Source organism: Amborella trichopoda, chromosome 13 (assembly GCF_054954075.1).
Source record: "Amborella trichopoda isolate Santa Cruz 75 chromosome 13, AtrichopodaSantaCruz75HAP2 v2.0, whole genome shotgun sequence".
Taxonomy (NCBI): Eukaryota; Viridiplantae; Streptophyta; class Magnoliopsida; order Amborellales; family Amborellaceae; genus Amborella; species Amborella trichopoda.
The window spans coordinates 22,492,501-22,519,263 of record NC_142348.1 but is presented as its reverse complement, the minus strand read 5'-3'; the positions used below and the strand labels follow the sequence as shown (position 1 = coordinate 22,519,263).

The 26,763-nt window shown below is 33.5% G+C and overlaps 1 long non-coding RNA gene across 6 annotated transcripts in view; it reads left to right on the top strand.

The window, feature by feature from the left end:
- Positions 1 to 26,763, top strand: part of LOC148779084 (uncharacterized) — an 85,088-nt gene that overhangs the window by 38,171 nt on the left and 20,154 nt on the right. For 2 of the 6 annotated variants that reach the window (XR_016048221.1, XR_016048213.1), the window contains exon 4: positions 20,451 to 20,511. The exons of 2 other annotated variants lie outside the window; for them this stretch is intronic. This is a non-coding gene — a long non-coding RNA (uncharacterized LOC148779084). Of the gene's footprint in view, positions 1 to 20,450; positions 20,512 to 23,773; positions 23,830 to 26,763 lie in introns of all 6 variants that reach the window. 2 more of the 6 variants (XR_016048216.1, XR_016048212.1) reach the window with 1 other exon arrangement.

Below are 26,763 nucleotides of genomic sequence, written 5' to 3'. Positions count from 1 at the left end.
ATATATACTGCACATATATGCGTGTTGTGTGTGAAGTAATGTGTGTATTTATATGATATGTATAAACTTATATGTTTATGTCTGTATGTATACAGTTACTTTCTATCTGTTGTTATGTACAATTATCAATGTATATACACTGCTACGGGCATGTACATGCACCCTTACGCTGATGTGTATATATATACGATATGTATGTACTGATATGTTTATGCGTGTATGTTATATTTGCTTGCTATCAATTGGTGTACGTATTAATGGATAACAATATATACCATTGTGTTCAGTATACTGATGCATATAACCTTTCAATACATTAGTTATCAACTATATATACAGTTATCAGGGTGTATAAAATACATTGATATGTGTGTGTGTGCTTGATTAATGTATATATATGATGTGCATATCCTTATATGTGTGTGTAAAGTGCATAACTGTATATATACAACGTACTAATATATACATTTCTAGTTACATTGATGTATATGACCAAATATACACGTATTATAAGTTTATACGATTATTAACGTAGACGAACACTGATATATATATATATATATGCTATACACACACTCACATTGATATATATACTACACACACACGGTTACACTCACACTCACACAAACTCTCACACTGACACATTCACTCACTCACTCACACACACACACTCACACTCACGTTCACACTCGCACTCTCACACTCTCACACTCACACTCACACTCACACTCACACTCACACTCACTCACAATCACAATCACAATCACAATCACAAAAATATATGCTACACATATGTGTTGTGTAGAGACTGATGTGTTTATATACGATATGTATATACTGATATATTTATACGTGTATGTATGCTTGCTATAAGTTATATATAATTATCAATGTATATATACATTGAAATACGTATGCACATGCACCCTTACGCATTGATAGTGCATACATACATTTCTATTTATATTTATATATATATGATCATACAATACATTAATTTATACAGTTATTAGCTTATATATACGCTGATATGTTTATACTCACACTCATATGCATATGTCTAGACGATATATATTTAAACTAATATATAAGACCATGTATATACTTATGATCAGTGATATATATAGTGATCAGCACAATTTCTATACGTATTGATGTAAAGCAATATATATCATTTTTTTCAGTGTATATAACCATATAATACATTAGTTATCTGCTATACATTAGTTATACTGATGCATATTACAATACAATACATTAGTTATCTGTTATATATACAGTTATTAGTGTGTAAAAAATACTTTGCTGTATGTGTGCGTGATGTCTGTATATATATGATATGTGTATACTGATATGTGTGTATGTGTAAAGTGCATAACTGTATATAAACAATGCATTAATATTTGCATTTCTATATACATTGAAGTATATAACCATATATGCACTTATTATCAATTTATACAGTTATTAACGTATATGTCTATTGATTTATATACCACACACACACACTCACACAATCGTTAAACACTCACACACACAAACACACACACTCACACTCACACTCCCAGATATATATACTACACATATGTGTGTTATGTATGGCTTGATGTCTGTATATATACGATATATATATACTCATATGTTTATGCATGTATGTACACAGTTGCTTGCTATCAGTCATATACAATTATCAATATATATATACACTGCGATGCGCACGCACATTGATACGTACATGTATATTATCTGATGTGTATAAAATACGTATATTAATTAGTGTATACATACACAATATATATGCACTTATCAACTCGTTAGGGTGCATGTGCATACCCATATCAGTGTATATATACATTGATAATTGTATATAACTGATAGCAAGCTACTATATAAACAAATAATAAGTATATATATATGGTCATAAACATTAATGTATATAGAAATGTATATATTAGTACACTGTATATATATAAATATGCACTTTACACAAACACACATACGTTATATATACAAACATCACACACACGTATCAATGTAGTTTTTATTCGAGAGACCATGATGTCCAGTTTTTGGGTGCTGGATTGGGTGCATCGGTTAGATCGAGGATTATTTACCAGTGAACAGGTGGTCCTCGGGAGGGGCACTCTTTCTCTAGATATGGATACCTGGTTATGAAAGCGGCTATATTGTCTGTATTCGAACTTTGAAAACCGTCATTAGTGCTTCTCTTTCCTCCTCATGGGTGGCTTTAAATGAAAAAGAGGGTATATATCACTGATTATCAGTTTATACAATTAATAATGTATATGTATATGGATTTATATACTACACACACAAACACACACACACGCACACACATACATATATATATATATATATATATATATATATATATATATGCTACACATATATGCGTGTTGTGTATGGTTTGGTGTGTGTATATATACGATATGTTTATGCGTGTCTGTATACACTTGCGTGCTATCAATTATATGCAATTATCAATGTAGATTTACATTGATAAACGCATGTACATACACCTTTACGCGTTGATAAGTGCATATATACAATGTATGTATACACTAATATATGCATTTTATATACATAGATATATATAATCATAGAGACACTTATTAGTAGTTTATATATATATACAGTGTGTATATATAAGATATGTATATACTGATTTGTTTATGTGCATATATAAACATTTGTTATAAGTTATATACACTGATATGTGCAGGCGCATGCTCTTTTACGTATTGTTAAGTTCAAACATACATTTCTATATACACTGATATATATGGCCATTTAGATACTTATTATCAATTTATACAGTTACTAGTGTATATATACACTGATATGTATATACGCACACTCATGCATATATATAAAGTGTTTATGCATGCACTAATATAAAAGACCATGTATGTATATAGAATTCATGTATTAGTGTATATAAATACCATATATATATATATATATATATATCAATGTGTAAGGGTGCTTGTACGTGCGCATATCAGTGTGTATATACATTAATAATTGTATATAATAGATGGCAAGCAATTGTATAAGTACATGCATAAACATATAAGTATTTACAAATCGTACATATACTCACAACAGTCTATACACAACACGCATATATGTGCAGTATATATATATATATGTATATGTATATGTGTGTGTGTTTGTGTAGTATATAAATCAGTAAACATATACGCTAATAACTGTATAAACTGATAGTAAATATATATATAGTCAGATACATCAATGTATATTGATATGTTTATATTAGTGCACTGTATATATACAGTTTTGCAGTTTATACATACACACGTGTCAGTATATATACATCGTATATATAACACACATCACATACGCATACATAAATATCAATGTATTTTTTACATATTAATAACTGTATATATAGCTGATAATTAATCTATTATATGGTTATATGCATCAGTAGATATACTGAAAACAATAGTATGTATTGCTATCCATTAATATGTACATAAATTATGCTAGTAATTGTATTTATCACACATAATAAGTAATACATGGTCTTATACATTAGTGTATAAATAAACACTTTATATATATGAACATGAGTGTGCGTATATACATATCAGTGTACATATACGCTAATAACTTTATATCCTGATAATAAGTGTCTATATGGTCCTATATATCAGTTTATATAGAAATGTATGTATGAATTTATCAATATGTAATGGTGCATGTGCGTGCACAAATCAGCGTATATATCATTGATTATCAATTTATACAATTCATAGCGTATATGTACATAGATTTATATTCTACACACACACACATACACACATATATATATATACTACTACACATATATGCGTATTGTGTATGGACTGATGTGTGTATATATACGACATGTTATCAGTTATATATAATTATCAATGATATACAGTGATGTGCACACGTAAATACACCCTTACTTGTTGATAAATGCATATATATTGTGTAAGTATGTATGTATATACTAATACATGCAATTCTATACACTGACACTCACACTTACACTCACACTCATATTCACACTCACACTCACACACATACTCACTCTCACTTGCAGTCTCACTCATGCTAACACTCACTCTCACTCTCACTCACACTCACACTAATAATCACACACACACACTCACACACACACACACACAAACTCTCACACACACACTCACACTCACACTCACTCACTCACTCACACTCACACTCACACATACACACACTCACTCACACTCACACTCACACTCACACTCACACTCACACTCACACTCACACTCACACTTACACATACACACACTCACTCACACTCACACTCACACTCACACTCACACTCACACTCACACACACTCATGGACTCACACACTCACACTCACATTCACATTCACACTCGCACTCACACTCACACTCACACTCACGCTTATACACTCACACTCACAACTCACACACACACACTCACACTCACAGATATTTATACTATACATATATGCATGTTGTGAATTGGCTGATGTTTGTATATATACGATATGTGTATACTGATATCTTTATGTGTGTATGTATATAGTTGCTTGCTATCAGTTATAAATCAGTATAAATGTATATATTGTGTATGTATATACCAATAAATGCATTTTATATGCACTGATATATATGACCATATAAACACTTATTAGCAGTTTATATATATATATATATATATAGTGTGCATGTATACGATATGTATATGCTGATTTGTTTATACGCGTATGTATAAACTTGCTATCAATTATATATAGAATGATATGTTGACGCACATGCACTCCTACAAATTGATAGTGCATACATGCATTTCTTTATACACTGATATTTATGACCATATAGATAATTATTTTCGGTTTATACAGTTGCTAGTACATATGTACACTGATATGTATATTCGTATACTCATATGCATATGTATAAAGGGTTTATTAGTGATATATACAGTTATTAGCTCAATTTGTGTATGTATTGATGTATAGCAATGTTTACCATTGTTTTCAGTATATTTTTATATACTAATGCATATAACCATACAAAACATTAGTTATTAACTCTATATATAGTTATTAGTGTGTACAAATACATTGACATGTGTGTGTGTATGTATATATACTGATATGTGTGTATGTGTAAAAGGCATAACTGTATATATACAGTGCATTATATGACCATAATATGTACATTTTTATAAACATTGATGTATATGACAAAATATACACTTATTATCAGTTTATACAGTCAGTAACATATATGTATACTGATTTATATACTGCACACACTCATACTCACACTCACATTAACACTCACACTCACACTCACACTTACACACACACTCACACTCACACTCACACTCACGCTCAGACTCACGCTCACACTCACACACACTCACACTCATTCACACTCACACTCACACTCACACTCACATTTACACGCACACGCACACTCGCACTCACTCACACACACTCACACTTACACACACACTCACACTCAGATATTTATACTATGCATATATGTGTGTTGCGTATAGACTATTGTGTATATATACGATATGTATATGACTATATATACAGTTATTATTAGTTTATAAATTTATTAACGTATATGTACACTGATTTATAAACTACATACATACACACTCACACTCACACTCACACTCATACTCACACTCACACTCACACTCATACTCATAGTCACACACACATACACTGACATACTCACACTCACACTCACATTCACAGATATATATTTACTATCACTTCTAATCTGATAAGCCTAGGCGAAATTCCACATTACTTTGTATAGAATTCGGCATAAGAATGGGTTTCTTCTCTTGATGAATTGGGTATGCTAGATACCCAATTGTGATAGTCCGTCTAAATTTTTTATCTTATTTGTACATTTTTTTATTATTATTGATGAGCTTCATCTTTGTTGAGTTTTCCTGTAAATCAACAAGCATGAAAGCAATTTGTCATCAAGGCGGATGTCTTTCCGTTATTCGATATTTGAGATCTTGATCTTACAAGCTTGATTTGCTTAATGGTTCTTTCTTCTGTAGTATAACACTGCTCTTGCTTCTTTCATGCAAATATGGAGTGATATATTACTGCTCTTGCTTCTTTCACACTCACACTCACACTCACACTCACACTCACACTGACAAATATATATATACTATCACCTGTAATTTGATTAGCCTTGGCAAAATTCCTTATTACTTTGTGTAGAATTAGGCATAAGAATGGGTTTCTTCTCTTGATGAATTGGGTATGCTAAATACCCTATTGTGATAGTCCATGTAAATTTGTTATCTTATTTGTACTTGTTTTAATTATTATTGATGAGCTTCATCTTCGTTGAGTTTTCCTGTAAATCGACAAGCATGAAAGCAATTTGTCATCGAGGCGGATCTCTTTACGTTATTCGATATTTGAGATCTTGATCTTGCAAGCTTGATTTGCTTAATGGTTCTTTCTTCTGTAGTATAGCACTGCTCTTGGTTCTTTCATGCACATATGGAGTGATATATTAGTGCTCTTGCTTCTTTCACACTCACACTCACACTCACACTAACAAATATATATACTATCACCTGTAATTTGATTAGCCTTGGCGAAATTCCTTATTACTTTGTGTAGAATTAAGCATAAGAATGAGTTTCTTCTTTTGATGAATTGGGTATGCTAAATACCCTATTGTGATAGTCCATGTAAATTTGTTATCTTATTTGTACTTGTTTTCTATTATTGATGAGCTTCATCTTCATTGAGTTTTCTTGTAAATCAACAAGCATGAAAGCAACTTATCATAGAGGTGGATCTCTTTACATTATTCGATATTGAGAGCTTGATATTGCAAGCTTGATCTGCTTGATGGTTCTTTCTTCTCTATTATAGGACTGCTTTTGCTTCTTTCATGCAAATATGGAGTGAAATTTTTGGAGCTTTACTTGTGGTTTGCAATTTTATTAAGTATCGTTTTCTTAACACACACACTTTTGCTTCATTCATGCAAATATTTAGTGAATTTTCTAGAGCTTGACTTGTGGTTTGCAATTTTATTAACTTTTTCTTTACACACACGCACACACACCACACGCACATACTCGCACTCACACTCACACTCACACACACACACACACACTCACACTCACACTCACACTCACACTCACACTCACACACTCACAGTCACACTCACACTCACACTCACACTCGCACATTAGTTAGCAGCTATATATATAGTTATTAATGTGTAAAAATAATATTAATATGTAGTTATCAGCTATATATATAGTTATTAATGTGTAAAAATAATATTAATATCTGTGTGTGTGTGTGATGTCTGTATAGATGCGATGAGTATATATTGATATGTTTGTATGTAAAGTGCATAGTGTGTAAAATGCATAACTATATATATACAGTTATTAGTGTGTTAAAATATATACGTTTCTATATACATTGATGTATATGACAATATATATATACTTATTATCAGTTTATACAGTTAGTAACCTATATGTTTTCTAATTTATATACCACACACACTTATATACACACAAACACACATTCACACAATCTCACTCACACTCACAGATATATATTCTACACATATGCGTGTCCTGTGTGGACTGATGTGTGTATATATACGATATGTATATACTATATGTTTACATATGTATGTATATAATTGTTTTTATCTGTTAAGTACAATTATCAATGTATATGTACACTGGTATGTACACATATATGCACCCTTACACGTTGATGAGTGCGTATATACTATGTATGTATACACTAATACATGCATTCTATATGCACTGATATATATGACCATATAGACACTCATTAGTTGTTTATGTATATATATACGAAATGTATATACTGATATGTTTATTCGTGTCTGTATAAACTTGTAATCAGTTATATATATACATTATTATGCGAACGCACATGCACCCTTAAATATTGATATATATGACCATGAGGACTCTTATTATCAGTTTATACAGTTATTAGCGTATATGTACACTGATATTTATATACGCGCACTCATATGCATATGTATAAGCGGTTTATATATACACTAATGCATAAAACCATGTAAACACTTATTAGCAGTGCTATATATAGTTATTAGCACAATTTGTATACGTATTGATGTATAGCAATGTATACCCTTGTTTTCAGTGTATATTTATTTACTGATGCAATTATCGTTACATAACATTAGTTATCAACTTTATATACAGTTATTAGTGTTTTAAAAATACATTATTGTAAGTGAGTGTGTGAGTGTTCTGTCTATATATATGTGATGTGTATATACTGATTTGTGTGTATGTAAAGTGCATAATTGTATATATACAATGCATTAATATATATATTTCTATATACATTAATGTATATGACTATATACACATTTACTATCAATTTATACTATTATTAACATATATGTACACTGATTTATGTACCACACACTCAGTCACACGTACAGTCACACACACTCACACACACTATATACATTGAAAACAATGATATGTATTGCTATATATATATATGTACACAAATTATTTTAGTAATTGTATGTATCATTTATAATAAGTATATACATGGTCTTATACATTATACATATGCGTTTGAGTGTGCATATATATATATATATATATATATATATATATATATATATATATATATCAGTGTACATATAAGTTAATAACCGATAAACTGATAATAAGTATCTATATGCTCATATATATCAGTGTATACGTAATATATGTATGAACTTATCAATGCATAAATGCGTGTGCATATCATTGTATATGTAACAGATAGCAAGTGTATACATACACGCATAAATATATCAATATATACATATCGTATATATAAACACTATATATGTTAATGACGGCAAGTGTTTACATACACGCATAAATGTATCAGTATATATATATTGTATAGTAAACGCTGTATATATATACATATAAACTGCTAATAAGTGTCTATATTATCATATATATTAGTGTATATAAAATGCATGTATATACATTTACTAATCAACGCGTAAAGGTGCATCCACGTGTATATATACATGTATAATTGTATATAACTGATAGCGAGCAAGTGTATACATATACGCATAGACATATCGTAAATATACCCACATCAGTCTATACACAACATGCATATATGTGTAGTATATATATAAGTGTGTGTGTGTAGTATATAAATCAGTGTACATATACGTTAATAACTATATAAACTGATAATAAGTGTATATATGGTCATACACATAAATATATATATATACACATATATGCTTGTTGTGTATTTTGATGTTTGTATATATACGATATGTATATACTGATATGTTTATGCGTGTACGTATACATTAGCTATCAGCTATATATACTATTATTAGTGTGTAAAAAATACATTGATATGTGTGTGTGATGTCTGTATAGAAAATGTGTATATACTGATATACGTATATGTGTGAAGTGCATGACTGTATATATACAGTTATGAACATATATGTACACTGATTTATATACTACACCCACACACATACACGTACTCACATTTACACTCACACACACACTCACAGTCACACTCACACTCACAGATATATATATTACGCATACATGCGTGTTGTGTATGGACTGATGTGTGTATATCTATGATATGTACACTGATTTATATACGACATCCATATACCCACACACACACGTGCACTCACACTCTCACTCACACACACTCACATTCACAGTCACAATCACAGTCACAGTCACACTCAAAGATATATCTATATATTACATATTTATGTGTGTTGTGTACGGACTGGTGTGTGTATATATAATATGTATATACTGACATATTTATGCGCCTATATATACAACTGCTTGCTATCAGTTATTTACAATTATCATTGTATATATACACTGATATGCGCACGCACATATACCCTTACGCATTAATTAGTGCATATACAGTTATAAAGGTATATATGTACACTGAGTTATATACTACATCCACAGACACTCACACTCACACTCACACTCACACTCACACTCACACACACACTCACACTCACACTCACACTCACACTCACAGATATATATATATTACACCTATATACGTGTTGTGTATGGACAGATGTGTGTTTATATACACATATATATGATATGTATATACTGATATAGTTATGCATCTATGCATACAGTTGCTTGCTATCAGTTATATACAAATATCAAAGTATATACTCACGCATATGTACACGCACATGCGTTCCATGTACTTATTACCAGTTTATATTTATATACAATGTGTATATATACGATATGCATATACTGATATGGTTATACGTTTATGTATAAACTTGCTATCAGTTATATATACACTGATATGCTCACACACATGCACCCCTACGCATTGATAGTACTTACATATATTTCTATATAGATCGATATAAATGACCATATGGACACCTTTTATCAGTTTATACAGTTATTAGCATATATGTACACCAAAATGTATATATGCTCTCTCTTATTCATATGTTTAAAGGGTTTATATATACACTAATGTATAAGACCATGTATATACTTATTATCAGTGATATATACAGTTATTAGCACAGTTTGTTTATGTATTAATGTATAGCAATATATACCGTTATTTTCAGTGTATATATATATATATATACATATGCATATAACCATACAATACATTAATTATTAGTATGCACAAAATACATTGATATGTGTGTGTGTGATATCTGTATATATACGATGTGTATATACTGATATGTGTGTATACGTAAAGTGCACAGCTGTTTATATACGGTGCACTAATATATATATTTTTATATACATTGATGTGTATGACCATATATACACTTATTATCAGTTTATACAGTTATGAACATATATGTATACTGATTTATATACTACACTCACACACACTCATACTCTCACAAACACACACACATACACATACACACACTCACACACACACACTCACACTCACACTCACACTCACACTCACTCACACTCACACACACACATTCACACACACACACACACATACACACACGTCACACACACACACACTCACACTAACACTCACACTCCCAGATATATATAATACACATATGTGCATGTTATATATGGACTAATGTGAGTATTTATACGATATGTATAAACTGATATGTTTATACGTGTATGTATATAGTTGCTTGTTATCAGTTATATACAATTATGAATGTATATATACACTGCGATGCTCATGCACATGCACCCCTACCTCCTTGATAAGTGCTTATATACTGTGTATATATACACTAGTACATGCATTCTATATACACTGAAATATGTGACCATATAGACACTTATTATATATATATATATATATATATATATATATATATAGGCCTAATGCACAACTTTATAGGGCTTCAACTGTCTATGATATATGACTCTAAACTATTTATTATATGGTCCGTGATGCATGACTCTAAAATGCCTATAACTAGGTCCACAACATATGACCTAAAGCATCATCACATACTTCATGTATGACTATAAACTACAGTACTCCTTAGAGTCTTATGACTCCAAGTATTGTCCACCGTACGCATTTTAAGGGTGTGGAAGGGTTTTATATAGTCCTTCCTGTATGACTATAAACGACAGTACTCCTTAGAGTCTTACGATCAAGCATTAGCTACCCATACCTTTTAGAAGGGTGTGGAAGGCTTTTATATACAGTCCTTTCTATATCCCTATAAACTATAGAAAATCTTAGTGTCTTACGACACCAAGCATCGACTTACTCTTTTGTCGTAGGGAAGGCTTCAACACAACTCCCTCCTTATTCCTTTCCAGAGCACTAATTGGGGTGTAGTTTGTTTAAATATGAGGACGCTGCGAAAATACCTTTGAATTTCATAGGGCAATGGACGCTACCAAACCAAGAGATAGGATGCTTGAAAAAAAATATATGTGTATTTTCGATGTCAAAGGAAAGAAAAGCATAAGCAAGTTTATACATGCCACCAAGAATTAAAATATATACACAAAACCACAAAGCCGTTTGTCTTCTCAAAAGAAAAAGAAAATAAAAAGTAGAGGAAAAGTGCATCAAGCACGCCTAAAGCACCTTTGCCAGCACCTTCTCCTCCATTTGCTTCCTAGAAGTCCCATGGTTTTCCTTTGCTTCGTTAAGACTATTTAAGGATTCCTCGAAATTTTTGGCGACATTATTCGCACGCTGCACAACTGTGAGTCATTAAGATTAACCATGTAAGCCTCCTGCTCATGGAGCTCCCTCTTCTGAGCCTCAAGAAAGGTTTTTGCCCATGCAATGTTCTCCAACATAATCTGTTGGTGAACCTGTGCCGTTACAGATTGAGCCTTAAGTTCTTCAACCCTAGCTTTAACTACTTAAAAGTCTTAATCAGCTTCTAGGATATCACTTCGATGATTTTCAACTGCCAATTCCCCTGAGGAGATGACGTCAGGGAACACAGTAACCAAAGCCTCTTGAGCGAAAGCAATTTCCTTAGGCATTTTGAACAATCTTGTTCACCGGTTCACGAAGCTTCTCTTTGTTAGCCCCCCATGAACCTGCAATTGATATCAGTTGGGACATAGAAGTTGAAGTTGTCCTCAGGTCTGCCAATAGATAGTTGCCCAAAGATCTAAAACGGACCTCACCACTTCCTGACCCATCTTCTTCTGCCCTTCCCCTAGGTTTGTCGAATACTTCATCGTGAATTGAACCAAGGCCTCTGGAAGAGCAGGGACAATGACCAAATCCGTTTCAGGGTTAATGGCTTGCACCTCAGGAACATTGACCTCGACCAAAGGAGGAGGAACAACATCAGTCTCATTGGAATCGGGAGCATTGGCTGTAGAAATGTTGGCCTCAGCTAATAAAAGAGGTTGGGCATTGACTTCACTTGGCTCAGTAGAGGGAGGAGTAGCAACCAAGACTTCTGCTTCAGTGATAAAAATCTCAGCAGAAATAGTAGATGGTGTCTCGGCACCAATGCTGGTAAGCATGGGCTCAGGAGTATCCTCCGGGGGAATGAGCAAAGAAGTCCTTGTAGAAAGCCTAAAAGTTAGAAATGAAAATAGTCATGTAAAGAAGTATTGCAGCACGATGGTTCAATCAAATGCCTGAGGAGCTGGCTTCGTCCATGCGAAGTATATAAATAGGGAATGGCAGACTTACATAAGAACGAGAGCTCAGGTTGTGGAGGTTGGATGAAAGCAAAATATTTGTTATTGCCACAATACTGACAGACACCTCAACCTGAGACAAGCCTTCTCTATAACGCTGGGGAGAAACACCACTATTAGACATCATGATCATAAGGCATGGGGATATCCTCAACCATAGGGGCCATTCGCCTGATTTTCCTTAACTACTCCTTAGTGGGAGGCTTGGGCAAGCCAGGAATACCTTTTAGCGCATCTATTAGCTCTTCGTCACTATCAAAAGAAGTTGCTTGCTTGGTTCATCACAGACAAAAAAAAATCCTTCTCCTTGTGGTTCTGTTCCATGAACTGGAGAAGATGGTGCCATAGGAGATGGAGAACGGGTGTCCAGCTCAATCGTCTCAATCGTCTTCTTCTTAGCTATGCTTTTTCAGTATAGGAAAGGAGAAGGACTCGACTTCTTAGGAGGTATATGCTTCTCACTCCTCTTCGAAGGAATGGACATTGGATCACTGACTGCATGAACGTGAGCCTTTGAGATGTTCGTTAATGGAGAGCACCGTGTTCTACCCTCAGAAACCAATTTGGTAGCTGGTTCTTTGAGAGATGACTCTGAAGGCAAGATGCTACTTAATTTTCTTTTTCCCTTACCCTTTGGATCGGCTTCATGTTGTTCCGATTTGATAAATGGAGCATTTGATTCCTTGCAAGGAACCTTTGAAGCTGAAGGACTTTGAGCCTTCCTTTACCCTTAGCCGGTGGCTCAGTCTTTGAATGTGCAAAACTTTTGGCTAGGTTCTTCGACTCTCTTTCTTAAAGGAGACGGAGTCCTAGCTTTTCTTTTAATGGATTTGGCATGCCTGGGGTCAACCACCATTTTGATGTTTCAAACGAGAGGGTGTGAAATCTGTCTTGAACCCCTAGCTAGTTGGCAAACAATTTGGCTAGGTGATGATAGAAGGAATCCCTGCCTTCATCCATTTGTTCCACTATGAACTCAATGTCCATAGGATGTTCAACACTGAGGGTGTTCCAGTCAAAAGGAAAACTCATTCCACTTTCCAGTAGCTAGAGCCATCAGCGATGTGACTCTTAAAATTGGTTACTATCTTCCCATCAAGCCGAAACATAGGCATGTTCTGCATCGACTGAACCTAATGGCCTCTTTGTGACCCGTGGTACCAATATTTTCCATAATGGGGAACAATGAACTTGCACACATGGTTAATCGTGGTGCAAGAATCCCACACAGTCTTCACACTATTCTAGTGCCAATTTGCTTGTAAATGATAAGGGGCAGTGTTAGTTCATCCCGTGCTGCCATATGCATTGGTGAGGACTGTATAATTCGATCATCTTCTTGATGCCAACTCGGTGGGAGTGTGGCACCATGAACACTTAGGAGATACATTATCTCCCGATTGCTGGTTGGGTCATTGTCAACCTGAGATCCATACTCATCTTTGAAAAGACGGTCAGTTGGGCCCCCAATGGGAAAGGGCTTGCCCTGAAAAAAAGTTTATCACCTTGGAAAAGCTTCCTCGCAATATTATCGGATTGAAAAACAACCTTGTGTCCCAACAAGTGCAGTAAAATTTGGAAGGTACTGCAATCGATGTCGCTTGCTAGATGGTAGGTGCTTGGAAGTAGGCACCCAGCCACCTATAAACATAATGGAGAGGGAAAACCCATGCGAGCATGTCCCAAACTCTTTGAAGTGTTAGTCGCCACATGGAGCCCATTATAGATACTGCATAAGACGGGTTGGGCTTATGGCCTTGACCAAATCACAAGCCATATAAAGGTACTCGATCCTAATTTTAGGACCCAATATAGGACGTCAAGTAGATGGTATCAATTAGGTCTGTGGGACGGGGAGGCATCTCAACCTTAAGGACAGGGGGCTTGTTACTTGAAGTTAAAATAGGGTTGCCTGGTTCCCCTATAGCCCTGTCTGAATCGAAGAAATGCGTGATCCACACTTTAGGGCCTCCTTAAAGAAAAGCCAACTTCCAAAACTCCTTGAATGGCCTTCTCAAGGCTGTCGGCTTTCGAAGGCCGGGATAAACTTTATCCTCAAATATGATGTCATGATCTTGGATAAACTCCTCATAACGATCTCCAAGAATGGAAAGATCGTCAATGAAATGAAGATCCAAGAGAGACATGACGACCTCCCCATGGTCAAAGAAGTTGGTGTTTTTCGCTCAACACTAGGTCTCCAAGTATGCCCTCACCACGTTAGTGTAACGATCATATGGCCAGGTCAAACATTCGCAGGCGCCTAAGAGTTCTGTGCTTATGAGATCATTTTAGAAGCTGCTCTCTTCCTCACATCTAAACTTGAGGGATCCTGTCAGGCAGTACGCTTGGCAATTTGATGTGCAAGTATAGGAAATATTCTATTTCCAACGACAATTTTATGCTCATAATGGAGGAGGCTTTATGGAGGAAGACCCCGATGATAATCCTTGCTAAACCTGCCAAGGCCAAGAGGCTCGATCAAATAACTGATAGAAAGGGGCCATCTTAGATATTCATTGACATTGCCATTAGCTTGGCATACGAGTCTATGACGAGCTAATTCAACCCCGGTGCACTTTTCCCACCAATCCTCTACTCCTTCAAGAATTTCTTGGGACATATGACATCTAAAATAGGAGAAAAGAGTTTCATTTAATCGGAACTTATCTGCATATCATTCATGTTGGTCTAAGGCTCTGACCAACTACCGATGCCTGTCATGGCTTAAGTCGAAAGTCTGACCTTACATTTCTCATATATTGGGTTAAGAATCTGACCGATCATTGATGTTTGTCACAGTCACACACACACACACACACACACGCTCACACACACATACTCGCACTCACACTCACATTCACACACACTCACACTCACACTCACACTCACAGATATATAAGCTATCACCTCTAATCTGATAAGTCTAGACAAAATTCCATATTACTATGTATAGAATTAGGCACAAGATTGTGTTTCGTCTCTTGATGAGTTTGGGTATGCTAAATACCCAACTGTGATAGTCCATGTAATTTTTTTTCTTATTTGTACTTGTTTTTATTAATATTGATGAGCTTCATTTTCATCGAGTTTTCTTGTAAATCAACAAGCATGAAAGCAACTTATCATCGAGCCGGATCTCTTTTCGTTATTTGATATTTGAGATCTTGATCTTGCAAGCTTGATTTGCTTAAAGGTTCTTTCTTCTCTAGTTTATTTCTGCTCTTGCTTCTTTCATGCAAATATGGAGTGAATTTGCTGGCGCTTTACTTGTGGTTTGCAATTTTATTAAGTAACATTTTCTTAACACACACACTCTCGCTTCTTTCATGCAAATATAGAGTGAATTTTCTGGAGCTTTACTTGTGGTTTGCTGTTTTATTAATTAACTTTTTCTTAACACACACTCTTGCTTCTTTCATGCAAATATGGAGTGAATTTTCTAGAGCTTTACTTGTGGTTTGCGATTTTATGAAGTAACTTTTTTTTAACACACACTCTTGCTTCTTTCATGCAAATATGGAGTGAATTTTCTGAAGCTTTACTTGTGGTTTGCAATTTTATTATGCAACTTTTTCTTAACACACATACACGCACATGCACACCAAACACACACTCACGCTAATGCATAAGGATGGGTTTATATATACACTAATGTATAAGACCATGTATATACTTATTATCAATGATATATACAATTATTAGCTCAATTTGTGTGCGTATTTATGTATAGCAATATATACCACCGTTTTCCGAGTGTCTATATATATACTGATGCATATAACCATACAATACATTTGTTATCCGTTATATATACAATTAGTGTGTAAAAATACATTTATATGTGTGTGTGTGTGTGTGATGATTATACGATGTGTATATACGGATTTGTGTATATGTAAAGTACATAATTGTATATATACAGTGCATTAATATATACATTTCTATATACATTGACGTATATGACTATATATACAGTTATTATCGGTTTATACATTGATTAACGCATATGTACATTGATTTATGTACTACACACACATGCACTCACACTCACACTCACACTCAAGCATTCACACTCACACTCACACTCACACTCACACTCACACACTTACACTCACACTCACACTCACATACTCACATCATACTCACACTCACACTCACATGCACATATACGCACACACACACACACTCACATTCACACTCACACTCACTCACACTCACACTCACACTCACAGTTATATATAGTATCACCTCTAATCTGATCAGCCTATGCAAAATTCCATATTACTTTGTATAGAACTAGACATAAGAATGGGTATGCTAAATTCCCAATTGTGATAGTCGATGCTAAATTTTTTTCTTATTTGTACTTGTTCCTATTAATATTGATGAGCTTCATCTTCATTGAGTTTTCTTGTAAATCAACAAGCATGAAAGCAACTTATTATCAAGGCAGATCTCTTTACGTTATTTGATATTTGAGATCTTGATCTAGCAAGCTTGATTTTTCTAATAGTTCTTTCTTTTCTAGTACAGTGCTGCTCTTTTTTCTTTCATGCAAATACGGAGTGAATTTTCTAGAGCTTTACTTGTGGTTTGCAATTTTATTAAGTAACTTTTTCTTAACATACAACTCTCTCTTCTTTTATAACTTTTTCTTAACACACACACACACACACACACACACACACCACACACACACACTCACACTCACACTCGCACTAATGTATAATTATGGGTTTGTATATACACTACTGTATAAGACCATGTATATATACCTATTATCAGTGATATATACAATTTCTTCTCTCCCAATTTGTGATAGTCAATGTAAATTTTTTTTCTTATTTGTACTTGTTTTTATTAATATTCATGAGCTTCATCTTCATCAAGTTTTCTTGTAAATTAACAAGCATGAAAGCAACTTATCATCGAGGCGGATCTCTTTACGTTATTCGATATTTAAGATCTTGATCTTGATCTTGCACGCTTGATTTCCTTAATGGTTCTTTCTTCTTTCTTGCAAATACGGAATGAATTTTATAGAGCTTTACTTGTGGTTTGCAATTTTATTAAGTAATGTTTTCTTAACACACGCAATCTCTTGCTTCTTTCATTCAACTATGGAGTGAATTTTTTGGAACTTTACTTGTGGTTTGCAATTTTATTTACTTTTTCTTAAGACACACAGCCCGCACACACACTCACACTCACACTCCCACTAATGTATAAGAATGGGTTTGTATATGTGCTTCTGTATAAGACCATGTATATACCTATTATCAGTGATATATACAGTTATTAGCTCAATTTGTTATGTACATACCATCGTTTTCAGAGTATATATATATATTGATGCATATAACCATACAATACATTAGTTATTAGCTATATATACAGTTACTAGTGTGTAAAAATACATTGATATGTGTGTGTGTGTGATGTCTGTATATGTACGATGTGTATACACGTATTTGTGTGTGTGTAGAGTGCATAATAGTAAATTTTCAGTGCATTACTATATACATTTCTATATACATTGATGTATACACTTATTATCAGTTTATACATTTATTAATGTATAATGTACACTGATTTATATACTATACACACACACACATGCATTCATACTCACACTCACACTCACACTTACACTCACACTTACACCCACGTACACACACACTCACACTCACACTGATATCGTATGCACATGCACCCTTACGCATTGATAGTGCATACATACATTTCTATATACACTGATATGTATGTCCATATAGATACTTATTATCAGTTTATACAGTTATTAGTATATATGTACATTGAAATGTATATACATACACTCATATGTATATGTATAAAGGGTTTATATTTACACTAATGTATTAGACCATGTGTATACTTATTATCAGTGATATATACAGTTATTAGCTCAATTTGAATATGTATATACTTATTAGCTCACACTCATGCATAATCACACTGACACTCAAAAATATATATACTATCACCTCTAATCTGATATGCTTTGGCGAAATTCCATATTACTTTGTATAGAATTAAGCATAAGAATGGGTTTTTTCTCTTGATGAATTGGGTATGCTAAATAAGCAATTGTGATGATTCATGTTAATTTTTTATCTTATTTGTACTTGTTTTTATTATTATTGATGAGCTTCATCTTCATCGAGTTTTCTTGTAAATCAACAAGCCTGATGCAACTTATCATCAAGGCGGATCTCCTTACGTTATTCGATATTTGATATCTTCATCTTGCTAGCTTGATTTGCTTAATGGTTTTTTCTTCTCTAGTATAGTACTGCTCTTGCTTCTTTCATGCAAATATTGTGTGAATTTTCTGATGGTTTACTTGTGGTTTGCAATTTTATTATGTAACTTTTTTTTAACACACACATATGCACACCAAACACACACACATACTCACACTCACACTTAGGTATATGACCATGTATATACCTATTATCAGCGATATATAACGTTATTAGCTCAATTTGCGTATGTATTGATGTATAACAATATATACCATTGTTTTCAAAGTGTATATATATATATACTGATGCATATAACCATACAATACATTAGTTATTCAATATATATACAGTTACTAATATGTAAAAATACATTGATATGTGTGTGTGTGTGACGTTTGTATATATACGATGTGTATGTACGGATTTGTGTGTTTGTGTATATACAGTGCATTAGTATATACATTTCTATATATATTGATGTATATGATCATATATAAACTTATTATCAGTTTATACATTATTAACGTATATGTACACTGATTTATATACTACACACACGCACAAACACTCACACTCACGCACACGCACTCACACTCACACGCACACTCACACATATACACACGCACACACACACACATTCGCACTCACACTCACACTCAAACTCACACACACTCACACTCACACTCACACTCAGATATATATATTATCACCTCTAATCTGATATGCCTAGGAAAAATTCCATATTACTTTGTATAGAATTAGGCATAAGAATGGGTATCTTCTCTTGATGAATTGGGTATGCTAAATATCCAATTGTGATAGACCATTTAAATTTTTTTTCTTATTTGTACTTGTTTTTATTAATATTGAAGAGCTTCATCTGCATCGAGTTTTCTGTTAAATCAACGAGCAAGAAAGCAACTTAACATCAAGGTGGATCTCTTTACGTTATTCGATATTTGAGATCTGGATCTTGATTTGCTTAATGGTTCTTTCTTCTCATGTATCGTACTTCTCTTTCTTCTTTTATGCAAATACGGAGTGAATTTTTTGGAGCTTTAGTTGTGGTTTGCAATTTTATTAAGTATCTTTTTCTTAACACACAAACTCTTGCTTCTTTCATGTAAATATGGAGTGAATTTTTTGGAGCTTTAGTTGTGGTTTGCAATTTTATTAAGTAACTTTTTCTTAACACACACACACACCACACACACACACTCACACTCACACTCACACTAATGTATAAGAATGGGTTTGTATATACACTACTGTATAAGACTAAGTATATACCTATTATCAGTTATATATGCAGTTATTAGCTCAATTTGTGTATGTATTGATGTATAGCAACGTATACCAGTAGTTTCAGAGTTTATATATATACTGATGCATATAACCATACAATAAATTGTTATCAACTATATATACAGTTACTAGTATGTAAAAATACATTGATATGTGTGTGTGTGATGTCTGTATATATACGATGTATATATACAGATTTGTGTGTATGTGTAAAGTGCATAACTGTATATTTTCAGTGCATTATTATATGCATTTCTATATACATTGATGTACATGACTATATATACACTTATTATCAGTTTATACATTTATTAATGTATATATACACTGATTTATATACTACACACATATACACGCACTCACACTTGCACTCATACTCACACTCACACTCACACTCACACACGTACACACACTCACACACACTCACACTGATATGCGCTTGCACATGCACACTTATGCATTAATAGTGCATACATAAATTTTTATATACACTGATATGTATGACCATATAGACACTTATTATCAATTTATACAGTTAGTAGTGTATATGTATATTGAAATGTATATACATACACTAATATGCATATATATAAAGGGTTTATATATACATTAATGTATAAGACCATGTATATACTTATTATCAATGATATATACAGTTATTAGCTCAATTTGTGTACGTATTGATGTATAACAATATATACCATTGTTTTCAGTGTATTTATATTTACTAATGCATATAACCATACAATACATTAGTTATCTGCTGTATATATAATTATTATGTGTGTGTGTGTGTGATGTTTGTATATATATGATGTGTACTTACTGATATGTGTGTATGTGTAAAGTGCATAACTGTATATATACAGTGCATTAGTATATTCATTTCTATTTACATTGATATATATAACGATATATACACAATTTATCAGTTTATACAGTTATTAGTATAAATGTACATTGATTATATACTACACACACACTCACACTCACACACTCACACTCACGCACAATCATGCTCTTACCCACACTCTCTCACACACACACACACTCACACTCACACTCACACTCACACACACTCATACACACACACACACACTCATACTCACACTGACACTCACACTCACACTCACACTCACACTCACACTAACACTCACTCACACACACTCACACAGACTGACACATTCACACATTCACACACTCGCACGCACACTCACACTCACAGCCACACTCACACTTGCAAGCACACTCACACACTCTCACATACACTCAACACTCACACTCACACTCACACACACACACACTCACACTCACACTCCCACTCCCAGTCACACTCACACTCACACTCACACTCACCCTCACACAGACACACTCACAACTCACACAAAAACTAGCACTGACACTGACACTCACAGATATGTTTACTATACATGCGTGGTGTGTATGGACTGATGTGTGCATATTTACGATATGTAGATGCATATCTTTTTGCGTATATGTATACAGTTGCTTGCTATCAGTTATATGCAATTATCGATGTATATATACACTGATATACGCACGCACATGTACCCTTACGCGTGGATAAGTGCATATATAATGTGTATGTATACACTAATACATGCATTCTATATACACTGACATATTTGACCATATTGACACTTATCAGTAGTTTATATGTATATATGATGTGCATATAAATGATATGTATTTACTGATATGTTTATGTGTGTATGTATAAACTTGCTATTAGTTATATATGCACTGATATGCGACACACATGTGCACGCTCACCCATTGATAGTGCATATATTTATTTCTGTGTACACTGATATATATGACCATATATAACACTTATTATTAGTTTATACACTTATTAGTGTATATATACAATGAAATGTATATACGCACATTCATATGCATATGTATAAAGGGTTTATATGTACACTTATGTAAAAGACCATGTATATACTTATTATCAGTGATATATACAGTTATTCGCTCAATTTGTGTACGAATTGATGTATAGTAATATAGACCATTGTTTTCAGTATATATATACATACTGATGCATATAACCATACAATACATTAGTTATCTGTTATATGTATAGTTATTAGTGTGTAAAAAATACATTGATGTGTGTATGTATGCGTGTGATGTCTGTATATATACGCTGTGTATATACTGATATGTGCGTATGTTTAAAGTGCGTAACTGTATATATACGGTACATTAATATATACATTAGTATATATGACGATATATACAGTATTTATCAATTTATACAGTTATTAACATATATGTATACTACACACACTCGCACTCACACTCACCCACACACACACACTGGCGCTTACACTCACACTCACACTCACTCACACTCACACTCACAAATATATATACTACACATATATGCGTGGTGTGTATCGACGGATGTGTGTATGTATAATACGATATGTATATATTGATATTGTTATGTATATGTATACAATTATCAATATATGTATACAATTATCAATATATGTATGCACTGATATGCGCATGCACATGCACCTTTACGCGTTGATAAGTGTATATATACTGTATACACTATTACATGCATTCTTTATACACTTATATATATGACCATAAGGACATATATTAGCAGTTTATATATATACAGTGTATATATATACGATATGTATATATTGATATGTTTATGCGTGCATGTATAAACTTGTTGTCTGTTATATATAACCATGGTATGCGCACGCACCTGCACCCTTACGTATTAATATTGCATATATATATTTTTATATACACCGATGTTTATGACCATACATACACTTTTTATCAGTTTATACAGTTATTAGCGTAGATGTACATTGATATGTATATGAATGCACAGGTGGGATGTACATTGATATGTATATGAATGCACAGGTGGCAGTTGCAGCCAACAAGGTAAAGGGACAGATCCCTTGCCCCCTCCTTTTTGATTAGTTTTCCTCTCAATTCGTACCATTTGAATCATTATCTTCTCTGTAAATGATTTTTCCTACCATATACAATTTCCAAATTGTGATAAAATCAGGTATTAAAGAAGGAGATTATTTCTTCTGGCTATCACGTCTAATCAGATAAGCTTAAGCGAAATTCCATATTACTTTGTATAGAATTAGGTATAAGAATGGGTTTCTTCTCTTGATGGATTGGGTATGCTAAAATACCCAATTGTGATAGTCCATCTAAATTTTTTATCATATATTTGTACTTGTTTTTATTATTGTTGATGAGCTTCATCTTCATTGAGTTTGCTTGTAATTCAACAAGCATGAATGCAACTTATCATCGAAGCGGATCTCTTTATGTACACTGATTTATATACTACACACACACACTCTCACTCTCACTCACTCACACACACACACTCTCTCACTCACTCACACACACACACTCTCACTCACTCACACACACACACTCACACTCGCACTCGCACTCACACTCAGATATATATACTACACATATATGCGTGTTGTGTATGGATTGATGTGTGCATATATACGATATGTATATACTGATATGTTTATGCATGTATGTATACTGTTGCTTGCAGTTTTTGTATAACTTGATATATGTACACTGATATTTATATATGCACACTCATATGTACATATATAAAGGGTTTATATATACACTAATGTATAAGACTATGTATTATTCTCAGTGATATACACAATGATTAGAGAAATTTGTGTACGTATTGATGTATAGCAATATATATCATTGTTTTCAGTGTATATACAACTATTAGTGTGTAAAGAATACATTGATGTGTGTGTGTGCGTGATGTTTGTATTTATTCGATGTGTGTATACTGATATGTGTATGTGTAAAGTGCATAACTGTATCTATACAATGCGCTAATGTATATATTTCTATATATATTGATGTATCAGTTCATACAGTTATTAACGTATATCTACATTAATTTATATACTACACACACACTCACTCACACTTACACTCACACTCACCACTCACACTCATACACACAGACACATACACACTCACACTCACACACACACTCACACTCACACTCACACACACTCACACACACACTCACACACACTCACACTCATACACACACACTCATAGATATATCTACTACAGACATACACACTCACACTCACACACACTCACACTCACTCACAGATATATATACTATACATGTTTATGTGTTGTGTATGGACTGATATGTAAATATATACGATGTGTTTATACTGATATGTTTATGCGAGTATATATACAGTTGCTTGCCATCAATTTTATACAATTAGCAATGGATATATACACATATATGCACACACACATGCACCGTTATGCGTTAATAAGTGCATATATATTGTGTATGTGTATGCTATTACATGCATTCTATATACATTAATATATATGATCATAGAGATACTTATATATATATATATATATATATATATATATATATATATATATATATATATATATATATATATATATATATATACAGTGTGTCTATATAAGATATGTATATACTGATATGTTTATGTATGTATACACTTGCTATTTATAAACACTGATATGCGCACACACATGCACACTTACGCGTTGATAATGCGTACATACATTTATATATATACTGATATATATAACTATATAAACACTTATTATCAGTTCATACAGTTATTAGCGAATGTTATCAGTTTATACAGTTTTTGCCTTTATTGACTTATACGTACACTGATTTTTATACTACACACACACGCACTCACACTCACACTCACACTCACTCACAATCACACTGATACTCACAAATATATATACTATCACCTCTAATCTGATATGCCTCGCGAAATTCCATATTACTTTGTATAGAATTAGGCATAAGAATGAGTTTCTTCTCTTGATGAATCGGGTATGCTAAATACCCAATTGTGATAGCCCATGTAAATTTTTTTTCATCGAGTTTTCTCATAAGTCAACAACCATGAAAGCAAGTTATCATAGAGGTGGATCTCTTTACGTTATTCAATATACGAGATCTTGATCCTGCAATCTTGATTTGCTTAATGGTTCTTTTTCTCTAGTATACCGCTCTTTCTTCTTTCATGCAAATATGGAGTAAAATTTCAGGAGCTTTTCTTGTGGTTTGCAATTTTATTAACTTTTTCTTAACACACACAAACTCTTGCTTCTTTGATGCAAATATGAAGTGAATTTTCTGGAGCTTTACTTGTGGTTTGCAATTTTATTAAGTTACTTGTTCTTAACACACGCATACTCTTGCTTCTTTCATGCAACTATGGAGTGAATTTTTTGGAGCATTACTATTGGTTTCCAACTTTATTAAGTAACTTTTTCTTAACACAGGCACACACACACACCACACACACTCACAAACACACTCACATACGCACACACACTCACACACACTCACATAAGCACACACACTCACACACACTCTTGCACATACACTCACACTCTCACTCATACACTCGCACTCACAATCACAATCACACTCACACTCACACTCACACCCACACCCACATACACACTCACACACCCACACACACACACACTCACACACTCACACTCACACTCATATTCACACTCGCACTCACACACACCCACACTCACACACCATACACACACTCACACTCACACTCATACTAATACACACACACACTCACTGTCACTCTCACTCTCACTTTCACTCACTCACACTCACACTCACGCACACACTCACAATCACACTCGTTCACACACAAGCTCACACACTCACACTCATACTCATATTCGCACTCACACTCACACTCACAATGACACTCACACACTCACACTCACACTCACACTCACACTCAC